This window comes from Polypterus senegalus, chromosome 17, assembly GCF_016835505.1.
Source record: "Polypterus senegalus isolate Bchr_013 chromosome 17, ASM1683550v1, whole genome shotgun sequence".
NCBI classification, from domain to species: Eukaryota; Metazoa; Chordata; class Cladistia; order Polypteriformes; family Polypteridae; genus Polypterus; species Polypterus senegalus.
Genome location: NC_053170.1, coordinates 40,559,546 through 40,565,895, shown reverse-complemented (window position 1 = coordinate 40,565,895; position 6,350 = coordinate 40,559,546).

Below are 6,350 nucleotides of genomic sequence, written 5' to 3'. Positions count from 1 at the left end.
ACTCTACTCCCTGCATCCTCACCATTCCTCTGAACCCCCCCACCCCCCAAACCCCTTCATTCACATACATGTGTTCTGCCTTGGTCCTACTGACCTTCATTCCTCTCCTCTTTATAGCATATATACACCTCTCCAGGGTCTCCTCAACTTGCTCCCTCCTCTTATTACACATTACAGTGTCATCTGCAAACATCATAGTCCATGGGGATTCTTGTCTAATCTTGCCTGTCAACCTGTTGTGACAGTGCAGGTCAGCTCTTTTCTCCAACTTCACTAATGGGAGCCTCTTGAACCCAACACCGTCAGTACTGTAACCAAGATGAGCATGGCTGATGGGGACAAAACACATATGAAGCAAGGGGAATGTGCAAAGTGCTCAGTACTTTTATTAAAAATAATATACAAAACAAGTGGCCTAAAAAATGTCCTAATTGCAGTGCTAAAAAAACCAACAAAATAAATCATCCATAAAATCATCAAAGTGCTGGTGGAGGTTAAAATCAATAAATTATCCAATTAAAACAAGATTAAAACAATGTAGGAGTCTTCTTTAAAATTCTCATCCCTAGTGCTTCCCTTTAAAAACCGACTCCACTCCGGCTTATCCTTCTAGGGCATCACAACACCGAGAAACTTCTACCAACAGGTGCAGATACCCATCAATTTTGGCCGGTGTCCCTGCTGCCCGATCCACGGTATTCCATGCAGAGCCACCAGAAACTGCTCCTGCGCCCACTGCTGCCAATCCAGGCTCCACCTGGTGAGAGCGCACCATCTTCCCACCGCTGTCAGTCATAGGCTCCACCTGGCAAAAGGATCCTCCTGAGCAAAGCGATCACTTCTGCTCCTGGCTGCTCAGGATTCTTGTACCCCCTTCTGAGCGCCGGCCACACGGTACCTCCTGGGGTACCATGCCCGCCTGCCTGCTTCTCTCCAAACACTGCCTTACCACTGCTCCTACCTTTCCTTTTGCTTTCCACTTCTCCTGCCTTTGTCCTTTAACCTCCACTCTTTATTTCTTTGTTTTTTGTTCCCTTTTTTATGCTCCCCTTTATAGGCTGGGAGAGTGGTTGCAGGTAAGATTGCCTGATTACTGCCCAGGACTCATAACAAGGCAATCAGACGGCCCACACGGACAGCTGACCACCTCGCACAAACCTGGAGACAGGGCAGATCTCCTGTACCTGATCCCACTCTCCCTGTACGAGCATGTTCATTATTCATTTATTGAAACACCACTCTTTGAGTTGTGGACCTGCTATACCACACCTGTCCATCACCATTGCAAATAACAAAGGGCTTAGAGCAGATCCCTGATGTAATCCCACCTCCACCTTAAATGCTTCCATCACTCACCGCAGACCTCACCACTGTCACACTTCCCTTGCACATATGCTGTACCATTCTTACATACTCCTCATACAATACCACAACTCCTCTCGAGGCATCCGGTCATATGCTTTCTCCAAGTTCACAAAGACACAATGCAACTACTTCTAGCCTTCTATATACTTATCCATCAACACCCTCAGAGCAAACATTTCATCTGTAGTACTCTTTCCCAGCATCAAACTATATTGCTTCTCACTAATCATCACCTCCCTTCTTAATCTATTTCCATCACTCTTTTCCCATAACTTCATGCAGTGGCTGGTCAATTTTATCCCCCTGTAGTTACTACAATTCTGCACATCACCCTTGTTCTCAAAAATTGGTACCAGTACACTTCTTGTCCACTCCTCAGGCTTCCTTTCACTTTCCAAGATGGCATTAAACAATCTGGTTAAAAACTCCACTGACATCTCTTCTCAACACCTCCATGTTTCCAAAGGTTTGTCATCTGAACCAACATCATCCTGTTCATAGCTCTCCTTACTTCCTCCTTACTAATCCATTGCACTTGCTGGTTCACTATCTCTACATAAATCAATCTTCTCTCTTCATTCATTGACCTCTGAAAGTACTCTTTCCATCTGCTCAACACACTCTCCTAGCTTGTGAGTATGTTTCTATCATTATCCTGAATCACCTTAACCTGGTGCTTATCTTTCCCAGCTCCGACCCTCTGTCTAGCTAATCGGTACAGGTCCTTTTCTCCCTCTTTAGTGCCCAACCTCTCACACAACTCATCATATAGCTTATCTTGAGTCTTCACCACCTCTCTCTTCACCTTATGCTTTATCTCCTTGTACACATGTCTACTTTCTTCATCTCTCTGACTATCCAACTTTTTCTTTGCTGACCTCTTCCTTTGTAAGTAATCTCCTGCACTTACCCATTCCACTACCAGGTTTCTTTGTCCGCCTTTCTCTGTCCAGATGTCACACCAAGCATCCTTTTAGCTGTCTCACTAACCACTGCTGTTGTAATCGCCCAGCTGTCTGATAACTCTTCACTGCCACCTAGTGGCAATGGCCTTTCTTACCTCCTTCCTGAACATCATCCTACTGTCTTCCTTTTTCAACTTCCTGAATTTTGTCCTTGGCTCTGCCTTCACTGTCCTCCTCTTTTTCATCTCCAGTGTCATCCTACAGACCACCCTCCTATGCTACCTAACTCCTGACACCACTCCAATCTCCTTCAGACTGTCACTTCTGCAGAGGATAGAATATAACTGTGTGCATACTCCTCCTCTTCTTAAAATACATATTCACCACAGCCATGTCCATCCACTTTGGAAAATCCACTACCATCTGACCATCTTCATTCCTCTTCTTGACACCACACCTACCCATCACCTCTTCATCCACTCTGTTCCCTTCACCAACATGTCCATTGAAATCCGCTCCAATCAAGCTCCCTCTCCTTTGGGTACACTCTCCATCACTTCATCCAATTCACTTCAGAAATCTCTTTTTTCACCCAACTTGTTGGGAATACACATTAATAACTTTCATCATCACATCTTCATTTTCCAGCTTCATAATCATCACTTTGTCCAACACTATTTTTACTTCCAAAACGCTCTTGTCATACTATTCCTTCAGGATAACCCCTCCCTCATTTCTCCCCCCATACATACCATTGCAGAACAATTTGAACCCACCTCCGATACACCTGGTCTTACTCCCCTTCCATCTGGTCTATTGCATGCGCAATATATCAACCTTCCCACTCTCTACAATATCGGCTAACTCTCTCCCTTTACCAGTCATACTGCAATCATTCAAAGTTGCTATCCTCACTTCCACTCTCATAACCTTCCTCCTCTCCTCCTGCCTCCAGACATATCTTCTCCATTTTCTTCTTCAGCCAACACTAACCCCTCAGCACCTTTCTAACAGTACAGGTGACAGCTGTTATTAACCCAGGCCTTGGACAATCAAGTATATGTGCATTGTTGACCTAACCCTCCCACTGCACTGGCTTGTGCATCCCGCGTAGTTGGGTTAAATTTGGAAAGAGATGTAAAACAGAATTCTTTCAATGAAATATGGTATCACACACTCAATGACACAGCTGGAAATTAAGGAAAAGTAAATCTAAAGCTCACAACAGTAAGCATTTCTTTAGATGAAAAGTTGTGGGAATCTGGAGCAGGTTATCAGAAATATACACATATATATTGTGGAGCTCGGCCCGGACACAGACAGGCAGACATGTTGTAATCACCCCACACACGTTTATTCACAAAGTGCTCCATATTTACAGTTCAAGTGCTCGAACCACAAAAGTCCCCAAAAGTCCTGGCCAAAACACAATGCCTTCTCTTCAGGTCGCCTCCTCGTCTCTCTTCCCAGACCTCGTCCTTCTTCCACCCGACTCAATTCATCACCTGAAGGGAGGCGGCCCCTTTTATAAGCACCTGGATGTGCTCCAGGTGTGCTCCGGCAATCTCCCACTGACACACCCCAGTGTGGCAGAAGTTCCGGCTGCATCCCCGGAAGCACTCCGGGTGTCCCTGCTCCTCTTCCCCCCAGCACTTCTGGGTGTGGTGGAAGTGCTGAGGTCCAGGGCTCCCAAGGCATCCGGGTGCCTCCTGGCGGGTGAGGGGTGAGCTTCTAAGCTCTGTACCCGTGGTCCCCATAGCAACCAGGGTGGTCGCCCCCACGTGGTCAGAGGTGGGCGTAAGCTGGGCCCCCCCAGCTACCTGTGACAATATGTATATAAATATATATAAATATATCGAGTATGTGGCCAGTAGGAGGTTTCAAAACTCTTTTGGAGCTCCCCCCAATGGGACGACAGGCCAAAGAGTGTCCCGAAGTGCAATCGCTGCGTCTATGGAAGACTGGTCATCCATTGTGCGTGTGCATCTGTGTGTGTAAATATATGATTTCTACCTTGTGCACCACCTTTACTCCTTTTTCATCAATAAGATAATTATTGTTTGTTACAATATAACTGTTTCACTATTTGAGCACAAGAATTACTAATTTCAATTGTAATTGTTTTTTCTCTTGTATTATTTTTATTTACATATTATTTTGTTTTCATATGATTTTACTTTGTTTTTCTTTATTTCTGATGTACGCCAATGCATCTTGATATATACAACAGAAATGTATTATTTATACATCATCAAAATGTTTGGTTCTTTACACAGTTTATAGATTTCTTTTTTTTTTCTATCTATAATCATCTATTGAAAAAGCACCTTCAATGATCTAACAAGGTAAGAATAGTTCCCACCCAGGGCAAGTTAATGAGGGTGTGAACTGAGAAGAAGACACCTGACATCACTTCTGTGAGCAGCTGGTAGTCCCACCCCTTCTCAGTTCTTGGCAGTTAGTTTTGAACCTGTGCCTGATAAATACAGAGCTCCCTTGGCAGATTTAACTTATACCACAAATACACTCACCTGGGGCTTCATGCATAACGATGTGTGTAGAATTCACACTATAACATGGCATACGGACAAAGGTGGAAATGTTCGTATGCACAAAAAAATCCAGATGCATAAATATGTGCATTCGCCAACTTCCATATTCTTCCACTACATAAATCCCGGTCAGTGTGAAAAGTAATAAACGTGCACATGCCGGCTGTCCCGCCCCAACTCCTCCCAGAATTATGCCTCTTTGAATATGCAAATCAATTTAAATAGCCCTTAAGCTCAGCATTCTGGGAAAAGGCAATGACAAAAGCACAGAGAGAAATAAAAGAATTTCAGCGAATACCAAGTGGAGACAAGGAAAAATGTACTATTTGTTGGTTTAAACTGGTATAAACAACAAAAGGAAGTTGATCGAGTGACAGAGTGTCGAAGAAACTCGAAAGCTCAAGTTCACAGAGTCACACAGTGCCCAAAATAAAAAAGAAGTTGTCAGATATCAAAGTCGCCGTGAAAAGGCGAGACGTAGCTCACCGTCTGAGTGTCATATGAAAGCTTATTAGGGTACAGAGAAAAGAAAAAAAATAGGGACACAGTGAGAAAAAAAGCTCAAAATGTCAACTTCAATCTCAAAATTTCTACTTTAATCACGTAGTTTATTTTGTAATTAAAGTAAAGCATCATAAACTTCATCTTAAAATCGTTTAATTTACTAGTTTCTCAAATCCCATTGTAACTAAAGTAGCACGTTAAATGCTTTGTTTTGTATTTGATCTTCTATATGCTCTATGTGTGTGAATCACTACGTTCTTCTTAAACTGGCTTTCTCTTTCTCTGACAGGACACAGAATCCATTACATTCATGATATTACACCTCCCTGAATAATTAAAAAAGTGAGATGTATACTTGATATCATTTTCATGATGATAGGAGTTAAAGCATGTTATTAAACATGGGAACACGGTGGTGCAGTGATTGTTCCTGCCTCCCGCAAGGCATGCTGCGCGACCTTCAATGAAATAATTTATTGCAGCAGTACTGTCTCTTTCAAAACTACTGTACTAACCCCAATTCCTGTCCTTCCTTTTCTTTCCCCAAGTAACAAATCACCACACAATCAGCTCTGTAATAGATGTTAAGCCATCTGTAAGCTGAGAACGTTGATTCTTCAAAATTGAAATATCTCCATGTTTAATTATTCTATCCATCTATCTTTCCAGTGTCATGCCAGCCTCAACAAGAATACAGCGTGAGGCAAGAATAGATTATTTAAATGATGTTAACATTTCATCTGTATAATGTAATAAACATATTTTGCTGCATTTCACCTTAAAAATTATATCGTCATCATATGTAAATATGCGCTTTATAAAGTGGCTCAAGTTGTGCAATATTATAACTGTATCACAAGTTTACAGTAACGTGATTGTACTTGTAAGTACAAACAGTTCTACAAGGTGCACTTGATGGACTGATTGAGTGCGTTTATAGTTCTTGGGATGAAACTGTTTCTGAACTGCGAGGTCCGTATAGGAAAGACTCAGAAGTTTTTGTTGCATGAGAGCAGTTCAAATA